We start from the raw sequence: 21,405 nt of genomic DNA on the forward strand, positions 1-21,405 counted from the left end.
GTTGGTGTGAGCAGATGTCTAATAAAATGTTCCGCTCTCATCCATCGAATGTAAATGTTCTGTGTGACCAAGATTGTCGTTAATCTCTGCTCTACATCAACCAGTTGTTTCCTCCTAATAGCTGAGCCAGAATATTGCTCCTTGTGAAAATTGCATGAATATCAATCCAAATTCAATTTTTTTTGGTCCTAATTAAATTGCCCTCTGAAGCTACGCTAAGTAATTAGCATTTTAACTTTGAGCGGTATCGAGTTTTTATTGCATAGACGCTTCATCTATCTGAAATCGTCAAAATAACACAAACTCAAGATGACTATATTTTACTCAGCAACTGCCTTTCGGGTTGGTGAGGCCTTTGGGAAATCATGTGATTTTAAATCTCTCTCCTTCCTGAGAGGATGTCGCCTCTATTCCTTTTTATAAATGGCAATTGGCAGCTCTGAAGTCATTTAATGTGTAATCCATCTGTTCTTTGGCTGTAGAGGAAATGAACAGATCCATAATCTGTACCTGCCCTGGCAAGGTGAGCTGACGTGCTGAGAAGGAATGATCAATCTGGAATTAAGGTTGATCCGTCCGGAACGTTTCAGTCGGGTTTAGATGTCTGAGTGGAATGATGGGGTTAAAACACAGTCGTAAGCTCGGTTGCTTTCGTGACAACGTACTGTGAGTCATCAAGGATCAAAAGAAAGAAAAAATGCTGCAACAGAGCAAAGACGTTTATGACTCATTACTCGCTCACTCCCACCCTTCATATGTGACGGTGCGTGAATTTGAAGTCATGTGTACATTTACACCCTGGTTTTAACTGTACTTTGCTCCAAAGCTGCTTCCCATGACACATTTCCCATGTCTTCCCTCAGATTGATAACCACTGATTGGTGTCTCTCCGTCTCCCCTTCAAGGAATATGCCAACATTTTTTGGAAATTCACTTACAAACCATCTTCTCCAAATCCAGGCTATAAAAAAAGAAACCCATCTCTCCTGTGCATTTGATAGCTGAGATCCACAGAGACCAGTTAGCTTAGTGCAATGAACAGCACTGGGTGGGAAGTGTGAGCATACCTCGATCAAAAGTCATGGAACATGCTTCTCTCTGAAACTGTCTTTGCCTACATTAATATAAATAGGGCTTTGCAGTACATTTGTTTCAAAATCATGTTAAATGATTTCAATTTTAGGAGGAGGCATAAGGGTGGGACGACTTTCCTGACGAAAACCATCAGGGGAAATGATTTCATGCAACATGTCAAAAGCCCCACTGCAAAGTAAAGCGAGTACTACCTGTAATTATGGCCGGCCTTGTAAGAGACAATGATCGACCAAACAGAAGAGGAACTGCAGGTTTTGCTAAGACTTCCAATCCACGACCATTCATTGTGCTAAGCTAACTAGCGTTCAGTTGGCTTCTGTATAGGTCTCAGCTCCCTAACGCGCACACAGAGGAGATAAAAGATATCCATCCTCGTGTCTGGCTCTGAAGAGAATGGACGTAGAAGCTCATTCTCCCCAGAATGTTGTTCCTTTAGATCTCTGTAGAAACCTCGTCACCAGCGCTCCACGGTTATTCTGTTCTTACTCCACATGGTGTTAGGGTTGCTTCTTTGTCTGAAACACAGATTTATAATGTTTGTCCTAAAACGCGAAGACAACAAGTAGATGCTGCAACAGCTCAAGTCAACAGGAATTGCTGTAGGTGTAATCAGAAATAAACAACGAACACAAGCGAGCAGTTACCTCAATGATGTTTCATTGTTGTATTGTCTGGCGACCGTAGCTGTAGTGAAGGTTGATGTCATGCACTGTGTTCATCAACATGGAAACTTTGAGACCACTGAAGGGCTTTTAAGCCGCAGTTTCAGCTGTACATCCTAGTTACCGAGTTGGACTCAAAACCTGATACAGATTCGGTTCAGGGAGGCAGAGCCGCAGAGCCATTGAATTTTTCAACACACTCCAACTCGAAAAGAGGAAGCTGACAGTGACAAATTGTTACTGGGAAAGTTTGATGATATATACCTCTCACTACAAAAGAATGTAATTCATGAAAGCTACATAAACCCTTCACGCACGCACCAGCAAAACGAGACTTTTGACAGCTTTGGAGCTCAGATGCGTGACTTCACTGATCTGAAAGGTTCCATGGTTTGTGGCCAAATTGTGTTAGGAATTTATGATTTGAGGGTCAGAGAGGAAGAGAGAGATGCTGGGGATGAGAGCAACGAAACTCTCCTGCTCAAACAGCATCGACGAAAAGCAACAAAGACTAACTGACTAACTGTAAAGCAGTGAGAATGACTGCAAATATTTTCCCATGGACAGAACACAAAGGGACACTCTGTCCATGTAGTTAAGGGCACTGATCTAGCAGAAACGTTTTTTTTTTGGGGGGGGGGGGGGGCATGTGACAACACTGATACAAGCAGAAAATGTTTGGCCTGCAGCCAACAGCGCGGACAGAGATAAGACAGCGAATGAAGACAAATGGAGTACCCAGACGCCTGTGAGTGAGACATTCATCACACTACAACTGGACACAGCACATCTCATCATACTTCATCTATGAAGTGAAAGTGAAATGATGAAAGGGAAAATCCAAAGAACATCTAATCCACCTGTCTCGGTCCATCCTTGATGAAGTTAACAGAGACGCTGTAATACCCACACAAAAATATCTGAACACTTCGTATGAAGTTCAGCTCGCAAAAAAAAAAAATCTTCAATGCGCGCAGTTATTAGAGCACTGCAAAATGTCCATGAGTCCTGAATTCTGTTTTAAGCCCTCACAAGAAAGGAACGGTTTGACGAAGTGGGATGCTTAACTTTGATGTGACGATTCGGTTCATTCTAAACCGTCTAGTTAAAATAGTCGTATTAATTTCATTAAGGTAGACTAAAAAGGGTTTTTGGATAAGGCTGACTTAAAACAAGAAACGTCTGCACACTGTAGCTCCCCTTCCGTGCAGTTTATTGGCGCACACTCGAGAAGGATGCACCACTAAACTGCACAGAGCACCGTTGCTACGTATTTGTTGAACAGGCCTACACTTCCTCGGATTATGTTGACTAAAATGATGCTCAAATTTCGAAATACCTTTAAAAAAAAAAAAAACCAAAACCCCCCCGAAACTCCTACAGAGACACTTCAAGGCTCACTGCAAAGAAATGAAAGTCAATTTTCCTTGACAAAAAACAAGACTTACTTAAAACTTCTGCTTTTTGTCAACTGGAACTTCACTAAAGGAGTAGAGAGTGAAGGATATTTCACACGACTAAGACTATAAACATCTATAAAAAAACAAAAAAATTACACCACAGAACAGTAGCCATGCAAGAACTCCTACACAACCAACGTGACTGAGAGTGGATGCGGTGTTATTTCCCGCTTGCTATTTCGCGTGTGTTGTCACTTAAGTGACAACAGGATGCATCCCTTTGCATCAGACATGAAAAAGGACCCAAGTGTTATCAGATGCACTGCAGTGAGTCTTGGGAGCATGACGTGAGTCAGCGTGGGTGTAGGAGAAGTCACACACAATAACTGGGTCACTGCCACACTCCCAAGGTAAAGACACACTTTGTGTTATATATTTGGTTCTTCAGTACTTCTGTCTTCACCTGTGTGAAAGTCGAGAGGCAGGACCTCTTCAGTACCGTGGCAGATCCTTTTAAGACAGAGAAAAACGGATTTTGTGTAAAGTGTCGTTCAAGTTTTAATATTTTATTTAACCAAGAGAAAGTCTCATTGAGATGAAAAATCTGTTTTGTGGCCGGTGTCCTGTCCAAGTCAGCAGCACAATTAATAGCCGTGCAGACAGGACATGCGCAAGCACATCTATCAAATATACAGAACTACAGATCGTGATGAAAAATATCAATCAAGGTCGGCCTAAAGGATCCTGTCCAAGATACTACCACATGAGATCAGAGCTCAGCATTGCAAATGGAATGTTACAGAGACGGAATAGAACGATCATTCTTCAAGAGACGCTCCAGAAAATCCATGAGGGACACCTTGGAATGGAAACATGCAAAAGATGAGCAAAACACAGGCTACTGGCCAGGGATGAATCAGGACGTCAGAAGACTCATAGACCGATGTGAGACTTGCCAGAAACATCAAGCCAATAATGTAGATTACTGATCTGCCTACAGCATCCTGGCAGAGGGTAGTGACAGATCTGTTTCATTTGAATGGAAATGACTTTTTAAAAGTGACAGATTACTTTTCCAACTATCCTGAGGTGGCACTGCTGCTTCACATGTAAAACGTATCCTTGAAAGACATGCGATACTGAGGGTTGCTGGGCGGGACAATGAGCCTGAGCTTCATCGTGTCACCAAAATCAGTGACACGGAACCACAGTTAAGTTTAGTAGCCCAGAACATCTTTAATCACAATTTTAATGTATTTATTGACAACAGCTTCTCGAAATGAAAGTTCCTGTTGGAAAATAAAGTTTTATGATGTGTCAATACGTGACATTATGTAGCGTTTTTAGCTTAAACTAAAACTTGTGCACAAATGCTCCATCTTTCATTCCTCCTCCGAGCTCTGTACATCTGTTCACTAGATCGTGTAGTAGTGCTGCTTTTGGGTGCTCCTCTAGAAGTTAGCATGCATTCTCAAATGAAAGAAGGTTCATGGAGGAGGCTAAGAGGGCCCCACTGCTAATTGGCTCTTAGCAACTGCATTTTAACACCAAGACAAGTACTGGGGGTCGATTTTGACAGTCACGGTTATGAAATCAATCATTAAGGATATTCCGGTAGAAGCAAATTTCTTTCCATCTTGCGCGAAACTGTGTTCCTGTTCCTCTCTGTCCCAGTCAGGTTGTCAAAATCGTTTAGGCATGTGACAAATAAATTGAAATCTTTGAAAATCAGTTCCTTCATTTATCATATTCGTGCTGTAGTTGTCACTGTTGTCAGCAGAGGTCACTGTTACTCAGCAAAGCTGCATAATTCTGCTTTAATTTTTGACCATGTGACCTGAACTGGTATTTCTTAAATTTAGATTAACTCAGTTTGTACATGAGTCTCACTGCAGTGAGGACGACATCCATGATTTTATTTTGATCAAACGGGACATTGGCTTCCGGTCAGACTCTCATGTATCAGATAAACTGGAGTGTATTTGTAGCAACACTGTGTGCGTCGTTATATTTACCACTCCACACTTAAGTCCTAGACAGACCGATGATTGCACCCAAATGACTAAATCAGAGGTCTGCTCTGCTGCTTTGGAAAATTAGATGTCACAATATTTGTCAGGGTTCTGATCAAACTCAGATGTTGGTCGCACACACGCACACACACACACACAAACTGTGATTGCTCAACATTTGACAGCCAAGAATCCGGGTGTTTCATTTAATCCTACCCTCTATTGATCAGATCATCAAAGGAATGACTACAGTAAGACCGCCTTCACTAAATAATGCTAAAATTCATTATTTGCTGTTCATGATGGCTACAAAGACTTTAATCTCGGTCTTTGTTTTTCCATCCAGAAATTATTATTGGATATTTTTTTGTGTTTTTTTTCCAGGCCTGTTTCCGTCCGTCACCACAGTTCAAAGGCTATAAAGTCGCTACCAGCAGGCCCTTTTTCTCTGGAATCATTTACCTGCTCTTGGACTCTAAAATATTCCAGCTGGTTTATCCAAATGACTTAATGAAGCCTCAGTAATTAAAGTCCAGGTCTGTGTGGCTGATGAGACTTTCCAATAACCAAGGCATCTCTAACCTTGCCTGTCCCACAAGCGGGAAAATCTTTCGTTCGTCTCCTCGTCTCACTCTTTTCTCCTCTTTGCCCTCTTCTCTTCATTGTCTTCATTGGCGCTTTTGTCCAAAGCAATGTGCAACACAAGCAAGAATTTAGACTGGAGGGAAAGCCTTAGTAAGTACCACAAAGTGCTTCAGGTTTGAAGCTTCAAGATTTTCTTCTTCTCATCGTCTCTTTTAAACCGAGATGTGACAATTTCACAACATGATATAAAAATATTCTGGGACTGTTCATGTACATTTTAAGCCACTCCCTCCCAGGGCAGAGATCCCGCTCCCTCATATTAAACTAGATTTTCCAAGAAAAGAATCTCATTTCAAGAAGCTTTTGTAAGTGAGTAATGATAAATTCTTATAAAATCTCGTCCAAAAAACATGAACCGATGTCCCGTATATTATGTTGTTGGACCAGGAATTTCATGTGTTCAACAAAAAACAAAAACCAAAACCATTGTCTTTCAGCTGACATTGCTGCTGTGTTCCATTTTCTATTGTCGGGGGGTTGTTGTCAGCTCATGGGTTTTCTCTGAGATCAGGAACCAGGAAATATACGGTGTGTACAAGTGTGCTGTGTGTTCATGAAATACCATCAAGCGTGGAGTGCAATATCCAATTATGCTAACCTAGAAGAGGCTGCTCCAAGGAGGTCGTGATCACTGGCGTTAGTTTGACTTTTAGCAGAATAACTCAAAAAGTTCTGGATGGATTTTGATTGGATTTGGTAGCATGACTGAACTTGAGTTGAACAACCAACATGAGTTTAGTACTGATTCAGAATTCTGATCTGATGATGTCAAAGTTAGGTTAGTTAGGGCAAATGTTACTCCTGTGAAATGCAGGTGAAATCTTTACGTTTCTGTCAAAGGTTGAGTCAGATATGTAAACAAAGTGGCCTATTTTAGCTCTCACTCTCAGCGGACGGTTAACAGCCAACGATAAAGTGAGCTTGTTCAGTTACGCAACTGTCACACCTGGCCTCGAACTACTTAGGAGCGGCTCCAGGCGTCCACATCGACAGTGAACAGTTTGGCGCGTTTGCCTCAACAACAACGAAGCCCAGAGCAGCTGCACTGACTATCATCGGATCATCCTGTTATTTATTCTATCCAAATGACTTGCACATGTTCAGCACCGCCTTGCCCTCAGGGTTAAAGCTCTCATCTGAGCCCTGAGGATGGATGGAGAGAGGACAGTTGACAGAGTGGATCTACTCTCAGTGTAGCCGCGATGTTCTCTCTCATTTCCAGCAAGATCCAGAAACTGAGCCAAATGAGTTCCAGAGATTCTCAGGAACTTGTTGATTCTTGGCCTGTTCGCGATCTAACGTTCAAATTCAGATTTCCCTCTGACCAGGAGAAAGTCGAGGCAAGCACCTTCACATGGTGATCGATTACGATCAATGTCATTCGTCCTCGCTGAGCTGCCTGGTGTGATGGAAAGTGGGGAAGGTGATGAATTATGAAAAGAGAGGTCTTGGTTTCAGAATCACTGTAGTCAGTGTTGAAGATTGACTGATAAATGAGGAAAATAATTCGAGGGAAGTAGTCCTGCGGTGGTGCTACAAGTTTTGCAACATGGAGCTGTCAGGATGCTCTGTGGTTTGTGCGGCTGTAGGGCAGGCTGACATTTTGCCCTACAGGACACCCAACCATGTGAGAAAATGAAGCCTGAAACAGCTATCCGCATTCATCATGGGCCTTGTAAATGTCAGGCCAGGAACTGTTCCAGACATGACATGCAAACGAAGGTGAATCTAAACAAAAATAGGTCATAACCTGGATTCTATTACTCTCCCAAACCTCCTGCCTGGGCTCCTATTCAGCCGCTTGGCCGAGTTGTTGCTCTACTTGTGCAGTTTTGACTAAAGTGGAGGATCTTTTTTGCAACAGCCTATTTATAATCTATGTTAATAATATTCGGTCATTTGTAGGATAAATCACATTGACTCAGGCAGGTCAAAGGTAGCAAAGTTAATGACAACAATGGAACAGACCTGAAGAAACACTTCTGTTTCACTTCCCGTCTGCTTTCCAGCTCAATTTAATGACATCTGAAGATACTGGCGGAGTTCGATAGTGAACTTTCATCCATAATAAAGTGAACTTATTGTGTGTGGACAGAGTCTTTCCACAGTATCCGTTCCTCCAGTTCATCCTAGTTAATAGATGTCAATGCAGAAAACCTCGGTTCTTGTGGAAAATATGGTTCCGCTTTCTTTAATAGGCAGAAAATACTAATTCTAATACATCAATTCTGCATCCTGCTCTTACATGAGCTCAATATTTCAGATGCAGAAACTGGACAGACTGCAACAATTTGCAGTGTCCTGCTATAGCAGAAGGGTTCATTTACTCCACCAGGGAGGTCATGGGATCGTTGCAGGGTAACTTAGAATGCTGCTGAGAGATTTTGAATTTTGATTCAATTTGTCAGGATGATGGCATTTTGGTAGACGAACAAGCGATTTGATTTTGAGGTTGATCAGGAGACTTTTTTGCATCTGATTTTGTCCAGTAGAGAGATGATGGATATTATCAGCATGTTATTGCTGTATTTTGTGTGTGTGTGTGTGTGTGTGTTCATGTGTTTTTCTTTTTTTAAAAATTGAATTGATAAAATCAACACCAATAAATATAAACTGTTGGAAATATTCGATATCTGCAAAACAAATCCCTGACTCATTCCTGGCCTCCCTCCTGGTCTTGTTTGATGTCTGATTCAACCGTCCCTCTCTCAGCTGTTACATTTGCTGTGAACGCATCTTGAATAAAATGATTCAGACCTTCACTTTCGCCCGACGCGTAGTGATCGCAAAAGCAGCCCCGTGATGACAGCTGACCTGGGTGTGTCCCTCCTCTCGCCCATCATCAAGCAGATTTAGCTCCAACCTGCAGTACATAGATAGCATGGAGACGATAGGTGGATGGAGATAGCAGTTGGAGCCCAGTTCTGTCTTAGAACTTTGTCCTTCCTGGAATGGGACATCCAAGAGTTCTTGATATTTGCCTTTTAACCAGCTTGCAGAGACACGTGAAACTTTCTTCGTCTATTCAGAGAACAGGGTTGACGCAACTCTTCTCTGCAGATTCTCAGAGGACTTTTTCATGCAACATCTGAGAGGAATATGAATAAATCAAAAAGTAATACTTTTACTATGCATAGAGGCTTAAAAAAACATATTTCAGTGTTTCTGAAAACTCTGAGTTTATACAAAAGTAGCTGATTGTTATTCTGTGAGCGAACTGTCCACTAAATGGATGCTAATTGATATTCCACTGAATCAACTACCACTAAACCCCCAAACTTATGCTAGTCTTTTATGGTTTTAAGCTAATTTCCTCCTTGTAACATGATTCATAAATATTCTAGTGAAGAGGATGTAATGATTAAGATAAACACTTTGATGGTTTGCTTTTGTTTTGAAATACGGATCTATTATAAATGGGCGTCTGACAAACAAACACATGCCTGGTTTCCACCAGACGTCCTCAGAGGTCTGTGAAGCTTACACAGAAACAATGCCACAACAATCATGAAAGGGAATAGAAAATCCTCTGCATACCATGTGCTCTCACCATAGCCAGAAAGCTTGAAAGGCTTGCTTTAGAATGGCTGGACGAAATATACATAACCCTGGATTTCACATGGAATTATTTGAACCTCCGCAGCCGGGGCATAAATCCAGCCTGTCCTAATCCCGTGGAAACTTGTAAACAGTCTACTGCTCGAATGACATACCTCATACACACTGAAGCATGTTGAGTCTTTCTTCTCTCATAATACAACATGCTTAATTTTTTTTTTTTTTTTTTTTAAGTGATTCCACATAAATCCAAAAAGGTAATTTGAAATTATGGCAGGGGGTCTTAAATCTCTGGCGGTGGGTTCGGACTAAACAACATATCCAAAATCTGCTAATTCTGTGACGTTGAACTACGAATGGAATTGATTTTTTTTTTCCATTCTCTTCGTGATTTTGCCCAAATATTTTTTTATCACATTACATGTGGTGGGTGGCAAAAATACACAGAATACATACTTGAGTGCTGGACACTCCTGGTTGAATGTTACTCCACTACAAGTGCAAGTTGCCCAGTCAAATTTGTACTTCTACACCAATCCAAGTACTTGCTTTTAAAAATACGCAAATGTTCAAAGCTGCGTTTCATTTCATACCTGTTATGTGTGTCACCTGAGAAGTTGGATTACTCAGAGCACACTGAGTAATCCAAGGTAACTTCTAGCGCCTGAAAGCAACACTACTAGCTAGTATCTTTGCATGCGGTCAACTCCACAGAGCAGAAACAGATGTGCGGAGCTCGGAGGAGGAATGAAAGTGGGGCCCTTCTCCTCAAACTGACACTTCACGTGCTTAAAATGCTGCATGATGGGATTTTTTAAACTCTTTGCTTGAACGGGCTACCATTAATCATTTTAACAATTCATTTGATTTTTGGTGTGTTGCAACCTTCTTGTGGGTCCAGACCCCAACTTTGTAAATTTGTGTGCTTGGTGTCACGCCTCCTCTCCAACCAACCAACCAGCCGTGTGTTTAGTGCTACGTTGAGAGGTGACTGGATGCTGTGTTGCTATACAGAATCTTTGAACTGGACGCAGTGTCAGAGGACGTGAACTCTCCTAACTTCGTGCTATGGGACAAATACTCTTTTTACAGCAAAATTTTTTATCGGCTCATGCTAGGATAAATGAATTTTCTAACAAAAGCCTTACTTTTATGATTTGATCTGAAGCACATGTTGAGCACACCTCCGATTATAAAGCTACAGTTGTAAAGTGAGCCATGGGTAGATATGTCATCTTCTCAATGACTCACTGAATTAATTTTGCATTAAAAACCCTCTACAATAGAAAATGTCATCCATAGATGACGTAATTGCTGTGTCACTTCAGGCATGCCCTTTTTTAAGCGTCCAAAGCTCGGATCAGCTGCAGTGTATGCGTCTTCCTCAGTATATCAGCGAGCAAGGGCCCCGCTGCCCTCATAAACACATCCAGAAGGGAGTGATTATTTCTCAAGATGTGGAGATGGAGGACTTGCCAGTTCATGCCTTTTTATAAGTGTTTTGGCATGACAGCCTGTTCCATCTCACAATGCGTTTGTTCCTCTTGTTGGAAGAATGCGGTCGTCCCAACCACCCTGCGAGCCATGTGTCACCTTGAGCGCAGGCAGAGCAACGACACCGCTGCCGCTGCTGCTTTCTGCATCGCGCCACCATATCAAGTGTCCCCAAATTAGTAACAGTTTTGCAGGTCATAAAACATGGCATCTCCTTTAATCCGCAGCGACACCACTATGCCCGCATTCTCTCGTGTTGCAACATCAGGAATGCATTTTCATCTAATATGAGCCGTTTTATCCGCGCTCGTGCATTTTTGAGGGGACCAATTTGTCCCCAGATTGTGAAATTTGAAGATGTAATAAATCAGGACATCTTGGTCGGATATTATGAGCGGTTGAAGTGTGGGCTTTGGAAAAGGATTAAAAAAAAAACATCATATGGGCTCAGTCATAAGTGTTATTTTCTCAGTTTTTTTTTTGATTGGATCCTGTGAGGAAATGCCAACAAGTACGTTTGTCATTAAAAAGAGACAGATAAGCTGAGTCAATTCACAGAGGTCAGCTGCATCTTCCTGCATCGCTCCCATCTACTTCGAAACTCCAACTGGGAAACAAAAAGCATGTTTGTTGTACTAAATAGTATACAAATGTGATCAAAGGCAAATACATAAACTGGCAAAATCAGCATCTTTTACAAGTGGTAGCCAGTTTGGTGACAAATTCGTGGTCATATTTTGCACAATGTATCTTTACATCACCCACACATGCAGCTCGTCATCCAAGCAGTGGCGTAGTGGGCTTTTGTTCCTTTTTTAGACTGTGCCTACGTGAATGCGTGATTTATTATTGATTAGACAATTTAAATAAGTAGGGTAGTGCCTTTGGTTTAGGGGAGAGGATGTGGGTGGTGTGATGTCACGTACAGCAAAGCCTTTTTACTGCTGACCTTATTCTCAGAATGAAGAAAGCTGCACTAATTTGGACGAGGAGCAAAATTTTAAAAAAAAAAAGCCATCCTGTCATCACTACTTCATGCCACAGAGTACAGTGCCGGTTGTCCAGGGGGCGGGGCAATAGGTTGTGTGATGATGTCGCAATGCTGTTGCCTCAGCGATTTTGACCGAATCACAAATCCATCCAACGACAATGTGGCCCAACAGAAGAAAAAACAACTTTGGGCACCCAAGAATGAGACCCACCCCTCCAAACTTCACCAACACTTCTTTGAGGCACCACGAAACACAAATTTTGCAGTTTGATTACCTGTTGTTGAAGTAACTGAGAAAACGGATCTTACCTTTTAGAGGTTAGACTGCGGATGGCGACCATATTACACGAGTTAACGATCCAGAACTGCTTCACTTAAACGTCGTGGCGGGGGCCGTTGTAGGATAGAGGTGCTCGGGCCCTGAAGGAGAACGTGACAGTCACACACAGAAAACTGATGATTCACAAATATCGCTGGATTTTTTTTTTTTTTTTTTTAATGACCGTATTAATGAAGCAATGCGAGTTTCACACCACAAATGAAAAAAACTAGCCATTTCCTCCAAGAAGTTCGGAGTTTGTTTTATCATGTGTGTCTTCATCACTTAAGTCTCCCTCAGTGTCTGCAATAAGACAACAAGAGGGGCCGACTAATGAAATTGTCACTTCTCCTCAGAGGGCATCTCATCTCTGAATACCCATCATTTTAATTATATCGTCGAGAAACTCCTGGCACCTTTCCCAGACCTCTACCTATAGAAGCAGTCACACAAGATGGGGCTTGGCAAATGTTTATTTTCCCCAAACTAAATGGGACCCTGGGGATATTATGCTTCATTCCACTTTGTCTCTCACTTCAAAGACACTGCTGAGAGTTAACTGAAATATTTCAGCTACTAGAAACAGAAGGGAGCACAATCATGTAACCATCTTTATATTTTTTTTTTCCTCAAGTGATCTTTTGTAAGGAAAATAATTGAAGAAATCTGCATAGTAACAAGCAAAAAAAAAACAAAAAAAACAAAACACTATTTTCATTCCGCCTTGGGATCTTTATTTCCCCTGGCTAAAAACCATCCCTCTGCGTCAACATTAGGGAGGAATGTGCTGGCTTCATAGCTACAGACCTCATAAATTAAAATATGTAGACAAATTGCTCACAACGGCAAAAATTCACATGAAAGAAATTTGAGTTGTATATACAGCAGCATGCTGTTTGACTGGCTGGCTCAACAATAGAGCGTTTATTATTGTGTTGTTTCCAGGGCTCGTCAAACAAACTCTCACAATTGCTTATTTAAATCCTCCATTGAATAAGTGTGTGGAAAGAAAGGAGATATCCCGTGCAGAAAACACTTTTGCACAGCCCTTTGTTTTCCCAGAGAGGGTTGCTCTTACTCCAACCCGGATTATGTCTGTGTTTGTTGGCTTTTAAGTGTGTAAATTTATTTCCAATAGTCTCTTTTTTTTTTCTTTCCCTTTCAGCATCTGTGACGGTGGCGGTGTTATTGCACGGCTGTAAACTGACAGTCAAGCAGAGACTCCTGTCGTACAAGTAATTAAAGTACTCTAGGCATCCAGGATTCCATACCTGAGACTGCGGTGGGATTTATGACAGTAATGAGACATCCGGCTCACTATAGGGACAAGGGGGTGGGTCCTTTGACAGTGTGCATTCTTGGTTTATTCGCAGCCTTCATCACCTCTAATGGTTCGTGTCATCAAGACGGTTGTTTTTGAGAGCTCATAGGATGAACTGTGGCGCTACGCTAATTTCTGACAAGTCTGCAGAACAGCCAGACACCCTCTATACAACAAACTCTCAAGATGACACACAGCAAAGGGAATTAAGGTTGAACCACAATCTGACATTTGGGCAAAACTGAAGCTTCACCCATAAATAGGTTTTCATTTTAAAAGGCCTAACCTGACATTGGTGGCGGCGTGGGAGGTTCCAAATGTTGAAAACAGCAAAGAGGACAGATACCAAGAACTTAAGGTCTTGAATGCCAATGTATAAAAACTGAGTGGTTAGACTTCACGAAAGCAAAGAACACCGAGGCGAAGACAGGCAGGGTGACAAGTGAGCTCAACTCAACTAATTGCACAATAAGAAACAGGTGTGGGAACATGAGGGCAGGGAGGGAGCTGATTGGGTAAGAGACAGAAGGAGCAGGGCCGTGACTGAGGAGGACTGACGAGCTGCAGGTGAAGCACTCAAAAAGACAGGAAGTGTCAAACCCACCAAGACGCAGGAGAAAAGTGACTACGAAATAAAACGGGAACAGACCAGACTGAACTAAAACGCAGAGAGAAACACGAATGTAAACACGCTCAAGTAAAACAAGAAACACAATTAAAAATACAACTACAAAACAATATTGCCGGGAATAAAAGACCTGATATAACCTTTGCTATGTTTTCACCTCACATCCAAGTTACATGTGAGGACGTGTGTTCAAGTCCCTTTGTCACGCCACGTCGTTCACCTTACTGACAGTTGGGTATTTTTTCTTTTAAACACCTTAACAGAACATTAATTTTCCACGGTGACTGTTGTTTCAAGGAGGTGTTGTCAGTGAATAACAATAAAATAAAGTTTTGTAGGCTACGTAACAACATTAACCTCCGTCCAGAGCGCTCTGTTGGTGAACCGGGGATTTTGTTTCATCCGTGATAAAAGTTTCTATTGCTTCAATGCTGCTGGCTCGAACATTGAACAGATGTCAGTCTACCACCACGTAATGTGTTTGTGGTCATTTCATGGTCATCTCATATATTTTCTGCTGGAAAAATATCGGACCCTGTTTTAGTTTGGAAGATCCAAATGGATTATGTTTCAGACATGTTCGTATGGACAGACATCTAAATTGAAGCTGAAATGCTTTCATGCCTGGAGACTTTCTAGCGCTGTACCTGACGCGGTGAGCATTCATACTTATTTGCCGTTGTTGTTGTGTTGCTCCGTGCTTACGCTTCTGTAATGGCAGTTCAAGCTGACCACATCATTTTTGAGTTGGAACTAATAAATGCTGAAGAACGGTTACATTTCCTGGAATAGGTTTATAACCAAAAAAGAGCTCCGACCAGAAGAGAAGGAAATGAGACGTTACAAAGTCACAGCTGTGTTGCTGCGGTGGGCTGTTACATTTTTAGCGAGGTGCACATCAGGCTACGCCGAAGTATAAATCGGCCTTAAGAAAACTGCGTTGGTAAGTTAGGGAGAAGATGAGTAATGATTTTTGCATGTTAGAGTGAAAAACCACAGACCAATTCTCACTTAGCGCTGCTTTCTTGTACAAGATTTGTGTTTTGTTTTTGTGGTTTTGGACGTTGTAAGTGGAGTCCACAGCAGTGATGACAGGTCGGCTGTGATTGACACCTTTCAAGTGGGATTTTCAGGAATTAGACAGAACTCGAGTAGAGACGTGATGCCAAAGGCAACAACATTTTTTTTTAAAGACAATGAGTATCGGCCAGTGAAATCCAGAGGAAAAAGAATGATGCTTCTTCATGCCTGTCATTCATGTCTTTGCTGCTCTTTAGCAGTGAGATGATGTGAAATTTGTTTTTTCATTCCATCCCTGTAAGCTAGTCTTTAGAGGGCAAATACCCAGGATGAGGTGGAGCCCGATGGAGGCTGGAATACAGGAGGGATGGTAGCTGTGAGAGTGTTCTTCCTGTAATGAGAAGCAGACAGGAGGAACTCAGAGCTGCTATTGTTGTCCGCTGGTTTGCTTTGGATTCCAGTCTCACTCCTGCAGGCTACAGACCCATGAATATGTAAATGGGAAAGGGACTTCCTCTAAACATCAATCAAAACCCTATCTATTCAATTACTAGCTTTAGATGTGAGATGTTCGACCAACAGCAGCTTCTGATGAGAGGAGGTTCAGCAGCCCATGGCCATTCCCGCGAATATTCCAACCATGTGGACAAAGAGTCAATTAAAAACAGCCTCGCAATGGCTGGCAGACCTTCAAGAAAGGAGAGTCAGTGGATATTTATTTAGTGATACTGCAGTTGGAAGACATTCACAGGAGCTTTACATCCATTGAAAGAAGATGAGGATAGAGCAGAATAATCACAGCGAAGAAATATGATCCTCCTGTCTAGAGAATAAAAAAGAAAAAAGAAGAACCAGAATGAAAACTTAACTCAATTCCATATTATTCATATAGTGTGTTGGATGCTGGAATTCAAAGGTATGCTCTTTCTGAGAATATTTCATCTTTGATAAATGCCAGAGGCGAACACCTTATTCTGTTATATGAAAGGAGAGTCAGTGTGAGTTTGTGCGTGTGGGACGGCTGAAGTGGAATCAGATACCTAAAAAAAAAAAAAAAAAGCAAAAGAACTAAAGAAAAACAACAGCTTTGGACACCTGTTCAAAGACATTTTTAGGCTTGTGCCATGAGAAAAAAGATGACTCACACTGGCAGAGGATCAGTAGACTGGAGGTGTGTCATCTCGCAGACCCGACATCTCTGTCAGTAAGTGATCCCACTAAACAATCCCACAATCTTTTCTAACCACAACAACAACACCGCTCGGCGTGCAGAGAAGCAGTGCTTGACACAAACCTATCCTGCACTAACAAGAGCCAGACACATCAGCTAGAGTGCTATTCTTGGCAGCCTGCACTGGTCGTCTCAGAAAGACAGATCGTGCAGGAAGGCTGAGAGGACTACTAGAGGGATTTTACTCCCACCACCACGACCACCACCACACCGGTGGTTAGTCAATATAATGCTTGTTTTTGAATATTATCTTTACAGACTGGGGCTCGCTGTTCTTCTTTTTTTTTAAATTTTTTATTCATGCTAATATTCTGGAATCAGAGAGAGAAAGAAGCCAGGCAACAAGTTGGTTAAACACGGCTCTACCCAGTGACACAATTGTTACTAATACTAAAGGTGCTATTGGTAAGATTCGCTACTACATTGGACGCTGTTGCTCAAACCGCGTCACATCCAGGCCATTCTGGACAATCCTTGGGTTTCCACCAGAAGTGCCGTGGGGTGTTTCAGACACGTCCCAGAAGCAGCTTGGCACTCTGCTCCCTGAAGGACAAGTGAGCCCATTTGTGACAGGCGTAGCGTCAATCTGCACAGGGCAGATCCAGCCAGGCAGGAATTCCCCACTCAAATGCAATAGTGTAGCTAGTCAATTTTCACAATAAAAGACCCTGTGCAGGCACATTATAGCCACTCTACATGCACAAGATAGAACCACATAAACCAAGTGACAACATCAAATCAGCAAAATCTGTGCAAATTAAGAAAGCTGGGCAGGCGAAGCGTCTGACACACTGCCGGTGGGAATGGCAGAGGACATAAAAACCATCACAGCTGGAACACGGCGCAACCACGTCTGGTGGAAATTAAGGACAAATGTTTGCTAGTTTGTTGGAAATATTCATTCTCAAGTTGAACTAGAGTTAGACCAGTATGGTTCTGGTACTGCGGCATGGTGGTGCAGTGGTCAGCACTGTCGCCTCACAGCAAGAAGGTTCCTGGTTCGAGTCCCGGCTCCAGCACAGGATCTTTCTGTGTGAGTCTGCATGTTCTCCCTGTTCCAGTGTGGGTTCTCTCTGGTACTCCAGCTTCCTCCCACAGTCCAAAGACATCAAGAGAGGACGAGGCTGATTGATACTCTAAATTGACTGTAGGTGTGACTGTGAGTGTGAATGGTTGTCTGTCTCTATGTGTTGGTCCTGTGATGGACTGGTGATCTGTCCAGGGTGAACCCCGCCTCTCACCTGAAGGCTGCTGGGATAGGCTCCAGCCCCCCCACAACCCTTGACAGGATAAGCGGAAGAAAATGGATGGATGGATGTTTCTGGTCCTGGTCCTGGTCTTCTGTTTCCCTTTACATTACTACTATTCAGCCACATGCTCACCATCACGTTTCTGATACGAATCATGGATTCACGGCCCCATTCATTCCTATGAAAGCTGCTCAGTAGCACATAAAGCAAAAAAACACTTCAGCTTTTGGGTATAAAGGAATCATTGGTAATTCCACTTTAGAGGCCAGACATATAGATCAAGTGCACCAGGGATTCCCACAGGCCGAGTCTTTTAACTCACAGTTTAAACACCCCCATTCACTTGAGCTGAGACAGAACTATTTAATCAGATGCCATCGTTGTAATTACGCGGTTTGACCACTGTTTAAAACTGGTTTTAATGGCTGGCACTCTTCCCGCATCCAATCCGCCTTACGCTCTGCGTCCATGATTTTAACTTTAACCAGACTATTTATCAGAGGTGACAGTGAAAACTTGTTATACGACAGGCTCATCAGTCCTGCAGGCCTTGACTTAAGCAAAATATTATTTTGAACCCCCACCTTTTACACAATAATCATAACATTCTTTCAGGAAAAGCAATACTTTTATTTCACTCCCTTCTGAGAAACACTTTTAAAAAATATTTATAATACTCTCCTCTTAGGTGGCTGTACGGCCTGCAAATCGTCAAAGGCAGCGCGAGGCATCAAATCACAATTAAAATCAATTTATTGTTTGTTTTACTCCCTTAGTGGCGCAGACACTGGAAACCAAAGTCAACTCTGGAGTAAAAAAAAAATCGTTTGAGGAGCTCTCATGAGAGAATTTATCTCCTGGTCTTTCTCTTTCTCTGCTCCTCTGAAAAATGCCATTTGCCATGAACTCATTTGTTTCTTTGTGCACCTGCAGCCTTTTGGCACTTGTGCGACATGAAGTATTGAGGTAATGATGCAGTTTTCTCCTTGATCTATGTGACTATGGGCTGTGTTGTTTTGGACAACGCCGTCGTCCAAAGAAATAAATCTACATGTAAAGGTAATTGAAACCTGATCCAGTGAGCTACTAAAATGATGACGGTAAAATATTGTCAGAGCTGAAAAGAATCTGCAACGCATTAAAAGCCTTGCTTGGAGGATCAGACGAAAAGCGCTGCCCTTATATTAAAAGAACTGCTGGGGAGGTGAAGGATTCTTCTCAGGAGAAACCAGAAACACTCTTTCCCCCCTGGCGCACTGACAGTAACTCACCAGCCTGTCAATCCATTTTAATCAAATTACTGTGATGTTTCCAATGGTCTCTTTTAAGAATGCAGTGACATAAATCTGCTAGTTTCACATTATGAAGCCTGTTTTCCATCAGATTTGCACAATATCTCATTGTCTTGGAAGACCTGCTTTACCGAGAATATGAGGTTTAGAGTTGAGGGACAAAGAGAGCAAATACAGGTAAAGACAGTGCTCATCATTTCACGCCGTAAATTAACAATATATGTGACAGAAACTGAGAGTTTTTCCAGGGAATGATTTATCTTGGGGTGATTTGCTTCAGTAAAATTACAGCCAGTGCATCATAAAACCGAGTCTCATGTGTGGAGTCATTAAACTTCAAGCAAAAATATGAGGCTGCAGCCATCGGATGTTTTCGTGTGCAGGATTTTGTAGCCTTGTGTGTCATGACAGATGAAAAACAGATAGCCCCCCCCCCCCCCACCTCAAAAAAAGTATCAGATAAGTAGCTGATAATATCACTTATCCCTAAGGTGGGAGGTGGTTAACAGCCCCTCACCATCAAAGCGTGGAAAAAGACAGATCATGCCTTGTTTTACTGTGCCGTGTAAACCTCCCTAACATGTATTCCATATGTCTTGCACCTCTTGAGTGTCATAAATGTGTTGCAGAGCTGCAATGGCACAGCGGCCTGTCCTGACACTGAATCACAGGAGTCCCTCCGCTCACCTAAATCTCCCAACCACTCAACACCTCAATGCAAACGGAACTGTTTATGTTGCAAAACAGGATAAAAACAGCACGCAGGCAACGGTGCATTTCAAGGAGGGATTTATGAGTGAGATGCTCCCGCTCCGCTGCGTTCGAGTGTTTCGTTCACGCTGTGCAGAGCGAACACTTCATATATTTACACCTCATATATGTTTATAACAATTACATAACGATTTTCCTATTGTCCATGAAATCATCTGTCATTTTTTTTTTCTCTTTTTTTTGAGTGTGTGTAATGGTTTTGGAAGGGATGTGACCAGAACCAGGCAGCGCCTCTAAACACGCTGAGGCGCAGGAAACGGTCCGTCATCACTTCAAACATAAATTCCTCTCACAAGTATTGGCTCTGGCTGGAACTCTGCATACTGAAGGATCCACGAGTTGTAACTAACGACAATTTAAAAAAAAAAAAATCCAATATAGAAAAGTCATAAAACTTAATAAGAACAATCTTTGGGGAGACTTTATACCTTATTAGATATATAAAAAAAAAACAGAACCCACTGTAATATCTTGCTAATAGTTCAGACTTAAGTGAGCAGGTGCAGGATGAAACACATGCATTAAAGAGATGATTATCGTTTGGTTATCAAGTACTTGCCATTGGATATTCTGATATTCTTGTCTAATTCTTATTCCTATGTTCTTGATATTCTTTTTTTTTTCCCTTGCAAAGTCAAGGATTCAGACATGCTGCTGAAGATTCCATAGCAACAGTAAAACTGACCAGCAGATTCTCACACCTGTAACACGAGTCCGGCCGCGACACGTAGCCTCACGTTAGCGTAGCAGTCAATAATCATTGGAATCAACTGAAGCTGCCTCTGTGCAACCCGTCTCTTTGTTTCATAGCAGGGGTGGGGGGGGTTTTTGTTTTTATTTTTGTTTTTCTTCTTGTCGCATGACAACACAATCTTCAAGTCAAAATATCAGAATCTGCTTTGGGCTGCAATCCCAGATACGCGCCGCTGACTTAATACATCACGCAGGTCTCCAGTTTCGTCACCCTTCTATAATCCAAAACTTCCTTCGAGCTGTTCGCTCAATAGCCCGCGAACACTGTGGTCTGAGCTAAAAAAGACTGAAACTGAAACAGTTCTGCATCTACGCTTCCAGCACAAGGTCACGCATTCAGTGTAAATCTCAGGTCGAGTCTGCGTCAAAGGTTCCAACGCGCTCACGCCACTGACTGTTTCAATCAGTCGTGCTCAGCTCAGATCCATTTGCTTCCAGCAACAAGTGTGTGGCTGGAGCTTTATGAATTCTCAAAGTAGAAATCAATGACAAGGGGAGATTTGCATGATTGTTTTTTTTTGTGGGGGGGGTGGTGAAGTATCACTTCAAAGCAAATGTCAGCCAAAATGAATCTTTTCAAACTCAAATCTGTTCTGATCTGTTCATGAATTATTTATTAATCATTAACTAAACTATTATAAATTCTTATAAAGAAGTTCTTTTAAATCAAATCGTAAAAAACATAATCTGAATTGTTCAAGAGGGAGCACGACTCAAAAGAGTGAAGCTGCACTCTATTGTCCGTCGGATGCTGTTAATATTGATACATTTGCATGAAATTTAAATATCGAATTCTCTGTGGAAATCAGAGCAACCACCTTTTCTTTTTCTTTTTTCTTTTTTTCCATCGCTGACCGCAGCATCCCCAGTTCTACAGCTCTCAGGGGCCAGCGGCTGGACGAGCAGTTGGCTTTCACCATCCAGGCCCTCTGCTTGACATCATGTTCAGCTAACGAGAGCCAG

The 21,405-nt window shown here is 42.1% G+C and overlaps 1 long non-coding RNA gene across 4 annotated transcripts; it reads right to left on the reverse strand.

The window, feature by feature from the left end:
- Window positions 1–207: 207 nt before the first annotated feature.
- LOC147252280 (uncharacterized) lies at window positions 208–13,926 on the reverse strand. Of its 4 annotated transcripts, XR_015118741.1 has the most exons (5): window positions 13,784–13,926; window positions 12,167–12,277; window positions 8,572–8,677; window positions 3,621–3,667; window positions 209–1,610 (listed from the first exon to the last, which is right to left on the reverse strand). It is a non-coding gene; the product is annotated as an uncharacterized LOC147252280 (long non-coding RNA). The 4 variants fall into 4 exon arrangements; XR_015118742.1 differs by lacking the exon at window positions 3,621–3,667; XR_015118740.1 differs by lacking the exons at window positions 209–1,610; window positions 3,621–3,667 and adding an exon at window positions 3,728–4,016.
- Window positions 13,927–21,405: the final 7,479 nt, after the last annotated feature.

The sequence above is a fragment of the Aulostomus chinensis genome, chromosome 12 (assembly GCF_037954235.1).
Source record: "Aulostomus chinensis isolate RoL2024-O1b breed Wild chromosome 12, RoL_Achi_v1.0, whole genome shotgun sequence".
In the NCBI taxonomy this organism is placed as follows: Eukaryota; Metazoa; Chordata; class Actinopteri; order Syngnathiformes; family Aulostomidae; genus Aulostomus; species Aulostomus chinensis.